Source organism: Pelophylax lessonae (genome assembly GCF_965119305.1).
Source record: "Pelophylax lessonae genome assembly, chromosome: 10".
NCBI classification, from domain to species: Eukaryota; Metazoa; Chordata; class Amphibia; order Anura; family Ranidae; genus Pelophylax; species Pelophylax lessonae.
The window spans coordinates 232,687,111-232,701,709 of NC_138777.1; positions in this window are offsets into that span (position 1 = coordinate 232,687,111).

Genomic DNA, 14,599 nt, shown 5'->3' on the forward strand with positions numbered 1-14,599 from the left:
CGCTGAAAATCAGCATTGCAGGGAAAAACCTGCGGCGTCCTGCGTTTTCTCTGCGTCCCATAAGCCGCCAAGGCAGCTGGGGGACACACCTCGTCCTGCAAACGTAGCGTCTGCTTAATGGAAGCAATCAACTCATCCATGATTGCAAGCTCTTCAGGCGAGCCAGGGGGAGAATTATCAACCCCCTCAACTTCAGCCTCTACCTCAGACCCCACTAGATCAAGAGAGGAGCGGGACCCCGATAGGGGGGTCCCCGCCAGAACAGCCCCATCACCTTCACCCTCAGAATCAGAGGACAGAGCAACTCTGGGCCGTTTAGTAGATTGAGCAGCCACCAGCATTTGCACCTGTGCAGCAAGGCCAGCCACAATAGTGGCTAAATCCCCCCCTGGGGGGGAAACAGCGGTCCCCTGGCTTTCCACCAATACTGTGGGAAACTTGCCCTCCTGAGAATCCATTGCCCCTGTATGCCAGACAACCAAGGGTTAACTGCCCCCTTACAGCAAGCGCGGCAAGCGCAGCCCACCGCACCACACTCAGGCACAATGAGACCCCCACAGGGAATATACAGACTGAATACAGGCAATGGAACACAGGAATAGAAGGATAAAACCTGAGGAGACTCCGCTGCTGCTGCTGCCTCGATCGGTGCTTCCAGGAGAGAGGAAGTGATGCTGCCAGGGCGCTCTATGTAAGCCTATGGAGGCTACAAGAAAATGGCCGCCGTGCATGTAAACCATGCGGCCGGAGCGGGCGCCGGTAAAATGGCGTCGTTTGGCGCCGAAATCGCCGCTCCACAGTGCATAAAATCACACACAATATTATCCCATTATATGGATACATGTTAGATCGCCGCAGCGATCGCTGTATATGCCCCAACATGCCATTAAAAACATGCCCCACAGCACACAGCTCCTCACACTGCCCAGCCTGACATACTCAGTGTCATACAGCTCCCCCCCCCCCTTGCAGCCCACAGCATGCAGCCGAGAGATAGGGAGACAAGCAGTGTGATTAAAGGCAGGTTACACAGTCCCAGACTGAGACCCCCCCCAGACAGACAGGCCCCCACATAGATACACTTACCTCACATGGCGTGGGGAACCCGCACAGGCGAACAAGCCGCTGCACATGAGGCAGGGAGAGTCGCAATTCAAGACGCACACAATGGCGGTTCAGAAACCGCACAGCGTCCGGTGAGGTAGCCACCTCACCAATCATCCCTGCACCGAACAGGGATGGGTCGTTCACTGTGCCAGGAGCGTTACCTGGCTGAACGCTCGATGGCAGACTGGGAAGCCACTGACCCACGACCTGCGACCAGGGGGATCAGCCCGAGACCCAGTCCGCATGATCCTCTTCGTCCGAAGAACTAACTAATGCTGACAAAAATAACAGCTAAGTAAAGGTAGAGAGAAAACTCAAACAAAATATCAAAAAGAAGAAAGAGTCTGGGACAAAAAGTCCCAGCACAGAGAGAGCCAGCCACTCCTGACAAGCTAGACATTAAAACTGAGATATGGTTGCAGGAAGTAGGAGGGTATTGACTGAGGGGACCACCCCTTGAGGGTGGGATATGTTAAAGCTTTATTGTTAACATATTCTGTTGCCTAGCTACTCCTTCGGAGCAAAGTCTAATACCCCATATGTGACGAATATGAAGAGGCGGCGACTGTCGGAGGACGTAAGAGAAACTTGGTTCCCCTTCTAAAGTTCTTTGTATATCTTTGCCCTTCTGTTAAACTCAAGTTTAGTTCATCTCCTGAAGGTCTGTGTAGCTCTTGGCCCCTCTTATTCAACTCAAGCTTGATTCCCCTCCTAAAGTTCTGGGTTGATTTTGTCCCTCCTGTTCAACTCAAGCTTGGTTCCCCTCCTGAATTTCTGTGTGGATTTTGGCTTTTCTGTTAAACTCAAGCTTGGTTCTTCTTCTAAAGTTCTGTGTAGATCTGGGCCCTCCTGTTCAACTAAAGCTTGGTTCCCCTTCTAAAATGCTGTGTAGATCTTGGCCCTCCTGGTAAACTCAAGCTTGGTTCCCTTCCTGAAGTTCGGTGTGGATCTTGTCCTTCCTGTTTAACTCAAGCTTGGTTCCCCTTCTAAAGTGCTGTGTAGATCTTGGCTCTCCTGGTAAACTCAAGCTTGGTTCCCTTCCTGAAGTTCGGTGTGGATCTTGTCCTTCCTGTTTAACTCAAGCTTGGTTCCCCTTCTAAAGTTCTATGTAGATCTTGGCCCTCCTGGTAAACTCAAGCTTGGTTCCCTTCCTGAAGTTCGGTGTGGATCTTGTCCTTCCTGTTTAACTCAAGCTTGGTTCCCCTTCTAAAGTGCTCTGTAGATCTTGGCCCTCCTGGTAAACTCAAGCTTGGTTCCCTTCCTGAAGTTCGGTGTGGATCTTGTCCTTCCTGTTTAACTCAAGCTTGGTTCCCCTTCTAAATTTCTATGTAGATCTTGGCCCTCCTGGTAAACTCATGCTTGGTTCCCTTCCTAAAGTTCGTTGTGGATCTTGTCCTTGCTGTTTAACTCAAGCTTGGTTCCCCTTCTAAAGTTCTATGTAGATCTTGGCCCTCCTGGTAAACTCAAGCTTGGTTCCCTTCCTGAAGTTCGGTGTGGATCTTGTCCTTGCTGTTTAACTCAAGCTTGGCTCCCCTTCTAAAGTTCTGTGTAGATCTTGGCCCTCCTGGTAAACTCTGACCGATCAGTGGCTAGTAGTGACAAACAGTCAAGGCTGCATGCAAAGGATTGTGGGATATGGTATCGGTACGGCCCTCTTGGAACCACAACCGAGGTGGTACTGTTTAAGCGAGCCGTACCGTTCGGTTCCATGTAGTGGAAAAGCGCCGCCGTACTGAATCGTTCCAACACCGTACCATGCAGTGGAAAATCGCAAAAGCGAGCCAAACTGTTCGGTTCCATGCAGTGGAAAAGCGCCATTATATAGCAGAAAGTCAAAAATATTAGGTTTTATTTTTCAGAATTGTCGCTCTTTTTTTGTTTATAGCGCAAAAAATAATAATTGCACAGGTAATCAAATACCACCAAAAGAAAGCTCTATTTGTGGGGAAAAAGGACATTAATTAGGGTACAGTGTCGCACGACCGCGCAATTGTCCGTTAATGTAACGCAGTGCCAGATCGCAAAAAATGGTCTGGTCATTAAGGGGGCAAAACCTTCCAGCCTAGAAGTGATTAAAAAGAAAATGTTGCCCTAGAAACCACATCTTACACTTTTTTTAAGTTTTTCTGACTTAACATATCTTTTAAGCAACCGGTTTAATGGAAGGGATGAAATGTTTCGTATGCTCATACTTTAATTGCCGAATATTTCACATACCCGGATATTTGGTCTCCTGTTGGAGACATTTATGTTTTGTACACACAGGTTTCAGCTTGTGTACAGCTAGCTTTGGCACAACTTTCAGCGGCTTTGTTGAGGCCTGATGAAGAAAACTTAAAAAAAAATCCAGTATGGAGATGTTAAACTTGAATGAAAGTGCTGACTGTCACGTTAATGTCACTTGGTTAAATGGCCTACAAAATAAGAGGCTTTATAATCACCTGCCCTATCCCCCTTTTCCATTGATCTCTCTTGCAGAGCAACGGGCCCTTTTTTACATCGGACCCACTCCTCCGAACCCAGCTATATGATAGCCGTAGTGCCCATTCACATTCTGCCATTTAGATGCTTCAGGGGTGTTTAAAAAAAAAAAAAGCCCAAAACCCCATGGAGCAAACGTATCAGTGTTTTTTCCCGTATGCATCTAAATGCTTGTTCTAAAACTTAGATGCATACAAATGTCTATTGCAGCACAAGAGCCAGGGGTTGGTGCCTTCGTACTAGCGGCAGCAATCCTGCATCCTAAGGAACAGAGTCTGCTATGTGGCAATAGCCACCTGCATCCTAGCAACAGAGGTCACTAGGCAGCTTTCTTGCAACAAAGGAAACTAGGCAGCAGGTGGTGGCTCAAGCCGCCTAGTGTCCTTCATTTCTAGGATGTAGGTGGCTCTAACCAACTAGAAATCTTTGTTGCTATAATGCAGGTGGCTCTAAACAACTGGCATCCTTTGTTGCTAGGATGCAGGTGTCTCTAACCAACAGGCATCCTTAGTTGCTAGGATGCAGGTGACTCTAACCAACAGGCATCCTTTGTTGCTAGGATGCAGGTGTCTCTAACCAACAGGCATCCTTTGTTGCTAGGATGCAGGTGGATCTAACCAACAGGCATCCTTTGTTGCTAGGATGCAGGTGGATCTAACCAACAGGCATCCTTTGTTGCTAGGATGCAGGTGGCTCTAACCAACCGGCATACTTTGTTGCTAGGATGCAAGTGTCCCTAACCAACAGGCATCCTTTGTTGCTAGGATGCAGGTGGCTCTAACCAGCTGGCATCCTTTGTTTGCGAGGATGCAGGTGGCTCTAACCAACTGGCATCCTTTGTTGCTAGGATGCAGGTGGTTCTAACCAACAGGCATCCTTTGTTGCTAGGATGCAGGTGGCTCTAACCAACTGACATCCTTTGTTGCTAGGATGCAGGTGGCTCTAACCAACTGACATCCTTTGTTGCTAGGATGCAGGTGGCTCTAACCAATTGGCATCCTTTGTTGCTAGGATGCAGGTGGCTCTAACCAACTGGCACCCTTGGTTGTTAGGATACAGGTGGCATCTAACCAACTAGCATCCTTCGTTGCTAGGATGTAGGCAGCTAAAGCCACCTAGTGTCCTGCAACCAAAAGGCACATTTGCTATATACACTTGTATGTATGCAAACCTTGCAGAAATGTTTGCATGCATACAGCCAACATTTCCATACGCCTGTGTGCATGAGGGGAGAGCTAAAATAGGGGACAAATAGCAGCTCGACTAATGCTACTACAATCACAAGCAAATAATCAGTAGCAGTGGCAGATAATCAATAAACAGGTGGATCAATAGGCTTCCTATAGAGTGAACTATACAAAAAGCAGTAACATCCTCTAGATCAGTGATGGCGAACCTTGGCACCCCAAATGTTTTGGAACTATATTTCCCATGATGCTCAACTACACTGCAGAGTGCATGAGCATCATGGGAAATGTAGTTCCAAAACATCTGGTGTGCCAGGGTTTGCCATTATTTCAAAGGACCACACTAGGCTTCAATGGTCCAAGATTATATTTGCATGCTACTTGTTTAGCTTTTTTTTTTTCATAGGCAGCCAATTGTTGCATTTGTTTTCGCAGTCAATTAGTATTTCTTGCAATCATTTGCTAGAGATTTGAGCATCTAGACACCTTCTGAGTAGCTCCCAAAGGTCTCAAACTGGCGGCCCTCCAGCTGTTGCGGAACTACAAGTCCCATGTGGCATTCCAAGGGTGACAGTTACAAGCATGACTCACACAGGCAGAGGCATGCTGGGACTTGTAGTTCCGCAACAGCTGGGGGGGGCGCCACCAGTTTGACACTAGCCTATTGAATTACCTTCCTGCAAGTGGTTGAAGTGTAGGTCTTGGCATAATAAAAGAAAACCCGTGCTATTCGCATTTCCCTATATTTTTGTCTCTTTAAAAGCGCTGCCAGTACAGAAAAATACCTGGTGGTCCTGCCAGAAATCCGGCGAGCTCCTAACTTGCATTAGCAAACTATAAATTCAGCCACTGCTGGCATCCCAATCAGCATAATCAGCCCTGGCTAATTGGTCCCTGCTGGACTACAGAACATCTCCCTCATATGTTATGAAGATCAGAAGAGGGAGGAGCTATGTAGACAATCTCTCAGTGGCTCTGGCAGTACTTCTTACATGCATGCATTTTCCAGGCAGCTTTCCTTTATACCTCCCAAGCAAGAAGCGTGCACTTTAAAACCACCACTGCATCTCCCATATCTCCATCTTGACAGATTATTTTTAAAACTTTAATAGGCGGGGCACTTGACTATAGGCCTGCCATGTAAAAAAAAAAAAATGTATGTGTCAGCTTCTTTCTCCCGACCTTTGTAAAATTAATAAGTTATTTCAAAAGGGACAGGTCCTCTTTAAATTGGTGAGCACGTTTTTTTTTGGGGGGGGGGGATTTTGTGGCCATGTTCCAGAAATGACATGCAGTGAGAGGTTTTACATTGCATGTAACTGAAGCAGATTGCTGTACATTGTGTGAGAGTCGGACTGTGTATAACACAATGTTCCTTGTAGCACTGAATCTTGAATTTACCAATGCACTGCAGAGCGTGTCAATGTTTGTCTTTTCTTTTCTTTTTGTGCTATGAAGCATCCAGATCCCTGCTGAATCTATGAACAATGAACATTCAATGATGGGTTTGCTCATAAAGGAAATGGTGTATGGTTCTCTGAAGGGAGCCTGCACCGCGGGGGCGGTGCTTGTACCATGACCCAATCATAGCAGCTGTGACACTGCCCCATTGGGGGGAAGCCAAAGAAGTGAGAGCCTCTAAAGCCATTATTTGTACATTTTATTTTAGCAAAAGCAATAAATGTGTATATATGTACAAGTTTTGATTTATAGGCTTTGCTGGTCTAGGAAAAAACAAAAACAAAAAAAAAAAATAACCCCACCCAAGAGGTTTCCCTGAATTGTTATTACAGTGCTGCCCTTCCTAGAAACCCTTGCTGATTATTCCGTTCTGAAATTCCTAATTTATGTTTAAATTAAAACTGAACCTGATTCGTGTTGTGTTTCTTTTAATTTGTATTGCCTGTTATTTTTTTTTAACTTATGGAGTGCAGCCAGAGACTCCTATTTACTGAGATCAAGTACACTGCAGGGACCCACATCAACCAATCAGAAATCTTCTTTTTTTGACAGCGGTTCTTCACTAATTAGTACAATCCAGTTGATCTGGGTAAATACCTTTTTTGGCCCCAGCCAAGCTCAACCCCTGAAAAACCCCTCCACACCATAATCTGCCCTCCACCAAATGATGTGGACTGATGCACAAAGCAAGATCCATAAAGACATGGATGAGCGAGTTTGAGGTGGAGGAACTTGACTGACCTTGCTTGTTAATGGCCACTAGACCGGTGGAGCAAGATGGAACAAGGCCGCTATGATATACAGGCTGACAGCCACTCACGCAAAGCCACAGACTTACGGGAGCCAAGCCGGGTCCCACCGGCACTCCCGTGTGACATCACAACAGTGCGAAGGCGGAAGTGCAGGACCGGAATAGGATGCCAATAGAGCCAGCCTGGAACGCAGAGGGGAGGAATGGTGTCGTGATGAAGCGTTTTGCACGCATGCGCTTTGTCAAGTTATGGGAATGTTTGACCATTCTTCCAGAAGCACATTTGTGAGGTCAGTCACTGAGGTTGGACAAGAAGGCCTGGCTTGCAGTCTCCAGTCTCAAAGGTGTTCTATCGGGTTGAGGTCAGGACCTCCAACCCAAACTTGCTCATCCATGTCTTTATGGACTTTGCTTTGTGCATTGGTCCAATTATTTGGCGGAGGAGGATTATGGTGTGAGTTTGTTTTTCAGGGGTTGGGCTTGGCCCCTTAGTTCCAGTGAAGGGAACTCTTAAGGCATCAGCATATCAAGACATTTTGGACAATTTCATGCTTCCAACTTTATGGGAACAGTTTGGGGATGGCCCCTTCCTGTTCCAACATAACTGCGCACAAGTGCACAAAGCAAGGTCCATAAAGACATGGATGAGCGAGTTTGGGGTGGAGGAACTTGACTGGCCTGCCCATCTTTTCTGACTGTTTATCATTAGTTTTGCATTTGGCTAGAGTCAGTGTCACTACTGGTAGCATGAGGAGATACCTGGACCCTATAGCGGTTACACAGGTAGTCCAACTCCTCCAGGATGGCACATCAATACGTGTCATTGCCAGAAGGTTTGCTGTGTCTCCAAGCACAGTCTCAAGAGCATGGAGGAGATTCCAGGAGACAGGCAGTTACTAAAGGTCCTTAACCCATCAGCAGGACCGGTATCTGCTCCTTTGTGCAAGGAGGAACAGGATGAGCACTGCCAGAGCCCTACAAAATGACCTCCAGCAGGCCACTGGTGTGAATGTGTCTGACCAAACAATCAGAAACCGACTCCCTGAGGGTCTGACGTCCTCTAGTGGGCCCTCTGCTCACTGCCCGGCAATGTGGAGCTTGATTGGCATTTGCCATTGAACACCAGAATTGGCAGGTCCACCACTGGCACCCTGTGCTTTTCACAGATGAGAGCAGGTTCACCCTGAGCACATGTGACAGACATGAAAGGGTCTGGAGAAGCCATGGAGAATGTTATGCTGCCTGTAACATCATTCAGCATGACCGGTTTGGTGGTGGGTCAGTGATGGTCTTGGGATGCACAGACCTCTACAGGCTAGACAATAGCACCATGACTGCCATTAGGTATTAGGATGAAATCCTTGGTCCCATTGTCAGACCCTACGCTGGTGCACGACAATGCCTGGCCTCATGTGGCGAGAGGATGCAGCCAGTTCCTGGAGGAAGAAGGAATTGACAACATTGCATGGCCCCCACGCTCACCTGACCTAAATCCAAAAGAACACCTCTGGGACATTATGTTCCGGTCCATCCCACGCCACCAGGTTGCACCTAAGTCTGTTCAGGAGCTCAGTGATGTTCTGGTCCAGATCTGGGAGGAAATACCCCAGGACACCATCCGATGTCTCACTAGGAGCATGTTCGACATTATCAGGCCTGCATACAAGCACGTGGGGGGCCATACACACTACTGAGGACCATTCTGAGTTGCTGCAATGACATTTCAGCAAAATAGACTAGTCTGCCGCATCATTTTTTCACTTTGGTTTCTGGGGCGTCCTTGATTTCAACCCTCTGTATGGTGATAATTTTAATTTCCATCAAACGGTGTGGCATCCTTCCTAACCCATTACCCAGTCCATACCGGTATAGATCCTAACACATTACCCACTCCATACCAGTATAGTTCCTAACACATTACCCAGTCCATACCATTATAGATCCTAACACATTACCCACTCCATACCAGTATAGTTCCTAACACATTACCCAGTCCATACCAGTATAGATCCTAACACATTACCCAGTCCATACCAGTATAGATCCTAACACATTACCCAGTCCATACCAGTATAGATTCTAACACATTACCCAGTCCATACCAGTATAGATCCTAACACATTACCCAGTCCATACCAGTATAGATCCTAACACATTACCCAGTCCATACCAGTATAGATCCTAACACATTACCCAATCCATACCAGTATAGATATCCAGCATGAGATTTTTTTCCCCATTGAGATCTGATGTGTTCTCACAGTATTCCTTTCATTTGTTAAGCAGTGTATAATAAGTGAATAGGAAATGTCCATATGAAGAATCCCATCCAAAATGTGCTGGCAAGTGAAGAATTGTTTCTTTCTGATATCTTAAAGTGCCACAACTAAACACCATCACCCAAAGGGATAACGGGGTACACACTTACCAGCTTTCCATGACCCCCTTAAATCAAGAGTGGTCACAAAGCACTTATATAATCTCCTTGGACATTGGGGTCACCCTCAGTATTGACCAGGAACACCGTCCATTGGATACACATAACCCGATTCACAGCATAGTCATGCATGTAAGGCAAGAGAAGAAGAGCCTCTACATAGTGTAAAAAACTTTTTAAAATACTTTTATTATGTAAAGAATTGCATTCACATAGGATTAAAAAAACAAGTGCATGTAAAAATATAATCACTGAGCCTGCATAGACATCCATTTCCTGGAACATGATGACATCAGTTGGAGGCTTCACCCAACGCATTTTGTCATCAAAAGACGTCTTCTGGGGAAAGGTGTAAATTGTAGAAGATTGTTTACATATTACTATGGCCTCCTGCACATGGAAAGTTTGAGGCTTACAATATGGTCAAGTATAAAAAAAATCCTGGCAGTTTTCCTTGCCCGGAGGGCCACAGGTGGGGTATGTACAGCTTTCCATAGAAGTGACTGGCTGTATGCGGCCATAATCAGGTATTTGGCGTAAGCCTGTGCATGCAGGAATTCTGCATTCCGGGAATAGGTTATCTATGCATGCATGAGAACATCGGCATATACCCGAGTACGGCCTCACACAGCCAATAAAATAGTATTTACCCTAGTTTTTTTGTGCACATTAAAAGAGAAAAACATCTAGCAAATTATTTGTTTAGATTCTTACCCCAGCTTTTACAGTTTACAACTTTCAGTGATTCTTGTTCCTGCTCTCTGTGCTTCTTCCCTTAACTTCTGGTCTTTACCAGAAAGAGTTAAAGGAAAAGTACAGGGAAAGCTTGCTTGGCTTTTCTGCACTCCTATGATCCACAGGTCACATTCTGCACTCCTGTGACCCGTTTTCAGCTGACAGCGGGCTGAAGTCACAGAGCGGGCCATATGGTTGAGATTCACCCACATGCCTGGACCGGCACCTGGCTCACCCTCTCAGCGAGCCGCTGAGAGCCTGAGCTGGCCGCTCCCACCCCCTCCACAGCCCAGCGCTCCAGTGAGCGTGGAGGGGGCAGGACAGATAGCCAGTGACTGACAGTGACCAGCTCTCTGCTCAGGGAGCCCTGAGAACTGAGCGATTGGTGGTGTTTGATCGCTCAGTTCCCAGTCTTGGAGCCAGCGGGGTATCGCTGCATCTACCTAGGTAAGTATGATTCCCAAAAATAAAAAAAGATTCCCATACTTCACTTTGAACCGTGGTCAGTGCAGTTTGGAGCTAGTCTGTTGGCTTGGAGGAGGGAGGAGCAAGGGAATGTTTTGCCATCTTAGGTTACAGACTACTATTGATGCACACAGTGCAGGGAGACACAACTCTAGTCCCTGGATGCCAGGGTGGCTCCATAGGCCGCTGCAAGAGAAAGGAGCCACCCTGCAACAGAAAACCTGGGGCAGTGATCATGGCACCAGCCTAAACTGGAACATAGGCAGCAATTAAAATATAAAAAAAGATTCATGCTCCGTAGGTAATTAAATCACCGCTATCATTAAGTTCTATGGCTGGCCGTATATGCCACTCACATCTCCCTGGACAGGATTTCATGACAGACCATAATTTAAGCCTCAAATCGCCTGTATACATGAGGCCTATGTGTTTGCTTGGGTAAGGCCACAAGTAGTAGCATTGTATGCCATTTATTCTCCATATTTTAACAGCATTCATGAAATGTTATAGGACTTTCAGAAATGTTACTTTAAACAGAAAAGTTACATATTAACTTAAAGTGTTACTAAACCCACAACAGTAAAATCAGTCTGTATATGTGGTAAAGCATGCTTGGTATACTCATTGTGAAACCTAAGGGGTTAATCCTCCGCATTGTGTATAAAAGCGGTTTGATCCTGTCTTCTCTGATCCTCCCCCTTTTTCCACTGTCCCCAATCCACCTCCCAATAAGACAGAGCCTTTGGAGTCACTCTGCATATGCTCAGTTTGGTGTGTATTGCTAGAGAGGTTTTTTTTTTTTTTTTTTTTGGGTTTTTTTTTTTGGGGGGGGGGGTGCATGTGATCAGAACAGGGCCAATCAGCACTGTCCAGACAGAGGGTCAGGGGTCCTGCAGCCTCATAGGTATAGGATAGTCAGAGGAGAATGAAAACTCCTCCTACAAGCTTTGACCAGACACTGATAGAAGACTGCTATATACTGCTGATGAGAAAAGGTATTTAGCAGTTTATATTTACTAAAATGATTGCATTTCCATGTTCTGTGTACTGTGGGAGAGCAGATATAGTGACTGCAGAGTCCTGGGGGGATCAGATATAGTGAATGCAGAGTCCTGGGGAGATCAGATATAGTGACTGCAGAGTCCTGGGGAGATCAGATATAGTGAATGCAGAGTCCTGGGGAGATCAGATATAGTGAATGCAGAGTCCTGGGGAGATCAGATATAGTGAATGCAGAGTCCTGGGGAGATCAGATATAGTGAATTCAGAGTCCTGGGGAGATCAGATATAGTGAATGCAGAGTCCTGGGGAGATCAGATATAATGAATGCAGAGTCCTGGGGGGATCAGATATAGTGAATGCAGAGTCCTGGGGAGATCAGATATAGTGAATGCAGAGTCCTAGGGAGATCAGATATAGTGAATGCAGAGTCCTGGGGAGATCAGATATAGTGAATGCAGAGTGCTGGGGAGAGCAGATATAGTGAAAGCAGAGTCCTGGGGAGATCAGATATAGTGAATGCAGAGTCCTGGGGAGATCAGATATTGTGAATGCAGAGTCCTGGGGAGACCAGATATGGTGAATGCAGATTCCTGGGGAGATCAGATATAGTGACTGCAGAGTCCTGGGGAGATCAGATATAGTGAATGCAGAGTCCTAGGGAGATCAGATATAGTGAATGCAGAGCACTGGGGAGAGCAGATATAGTGAATGCAGAGTACTGGGGAGATCAGATATAGGGAATGCAGAGTCCTGGGGAGATCAGATATTGTGAATGCAGAGTCCTGGGGAGACCAGATATAGTGAATGCAGATTCCTGGGGAGATCAGATATAGTGACTGCAGAGTCCTGGGGAGATCAGATATAGTGAATGCAGAGTCCTAGGGAGATCAGATATAGTGAATGCAGGGTCCTGGGGAGATCAGATATAGTGAATGCAGAGTCCTAGGGAGATCAGATATAGTTAATGCAGAGCACTGGGGAGAGCAGATATAGTGAATGCAGGGTCCTGGGGAGATCAGATATAGTGAATGCAGGGTCCTGGGGAGATCAGATATAGTGAATGCAGAGTCCAGGGGAGATCAGATATAGTAATGCAGAGTCCTGGGGAGATCAGATATAGTGAATGCAGAGTCCTGGGGGGATCAGATATAGTGAATGCAGGGTCCTGGGGGGGATCAGATATAGGGAATGCAGAGTCCTGGGGAGATCAGATATAGTGAATGCAGAGTGCTGGGAGATCAGATATAGTGAATGCAGAGTCCCGGGGAGATCAGATATAGTGAATGCAGAGTCCTGGGTTTAGTAACAATTTAAATCTAAAAGATAAAAACAGATCATCAAAAGCAGCATTACAATAATTGAATCAAAAGAGATTCCTCTGGGTTCTTACCACTGTTCTCCACTAGAAGGCGCATGGCACATATGTTGTGTGATCAATTCTCCTTAGAAATAGAGAACTCTCTTGGGACATTAGTCTATTGGCTGAAAAGCTGGGCTTCGCTTTTCATTCAGACAAATCAGTTTTGTATGGAGTACATATTTACCACGTTTCTAAGTGAAGGGATTAAATATGAGAACACAGTCCATCTATTTGTTAGGAACCAGTCACATGACGGTGGCCATCATATTGTTAGAGGATCTGGGTCTTGTTCACACTCCATTGGCTGCTGTCCATATAGACCAGAGATCTCCAAACTACGGCCCTACAGTTGTTCAGGAGCTACAATTCCCGTCATGTCTGTGAATGTCAGAGTTTTATAATGCCTCATGGTGCGTGTAGTTCTACAACATCTTGAGGGCCAAAGTTTGGAGATCCCTGATATAGACCATGGGTGCTCAACCTGTGGTCCTCCAACTGTTGCAGAACTACCATCATGTCTCTGCCTTTTGGGGGGGTGTCATGCTTGCAACTGTGAGCCTTGCAATGCCTCATGGTCCTTGTAGATCCGCAACAGCTGGAGGGCTACAGGTTGAGCAACCATGGTTCCTCCTGAGGTTGCTAGGGGTTCTTTGAGCAATAGGCAATTTCTGCCTCTCAGATAAGTTCCCAATGACACCATTGTTCCTTTTAGCTATCTTCAAGGGGGTAATTCTTCCCAATGATGACAAAAGTAAGGAGCATTCTTCCCACTGACTGTCACACTAAGGTGTCATGAGTTGTAGATTTTTCATTTTTAGCAGGGGTTCCCCGAGACCAGACAATTATTTCAAGGGTTCCTCTGTGTTGAAATGGTTGAGAATGGCTGATATAGAACAAAGGTAGCCATGACCCAGTCACTGCAGATAATATTGGACTGTTAAAGTACCCCGCCCACAGCCATATGGCTCAAAACACTCCAATGTTGTCAATTAACTAAAGGCAGGTAGGCTGGTCATTTAGCAAAGTGAATTTTCCCTTAGCTTAGTGAATGAGATGGAACTCTGCTGACTTTCCATCATCCAATCGTGTGCAAGCCAAAATTCCGTTTCCCTGCATGAGATCGGGTGGGGTAGTTTTTCACCACATTCACAAAGCGAAGTGAAAATTCCCTTGAAAAGTAAACATGCTCCGCTCCTTTAGTAAATCAACCCCAATGTATGCACAGTGCCTTGCAAGGGTCAGAACTACCTTAGAAAATGTTCTGTGAATGAGCCCTTAATGCTTATTCATGTCTCTGATTGGACAAGGTGGAGAATGTGACGACATTGCCCTTCCTCTCCACCTAATCCAATGGCTTGTATTCATTAAACAAATACAATGCGTTCTATGAATGGTGGAGGTGCCAAGCAAGTGACCCCCCCCCCCCCCCCATATCGGTGTGCAGAAGGGAGATCAAGGGCTCTCATTGCAGCGTGGGCTTCTACAGTGATTTTCAAGATCCCCAGAGGCCTAGCGGATGTAATTCGATAAAGCCATACCAGACCAAAGTAATAGAATTCCTGAAGTTCAATTTAGGTTGCCCACATCTATGAAATGTCAACGTTCATAAATAT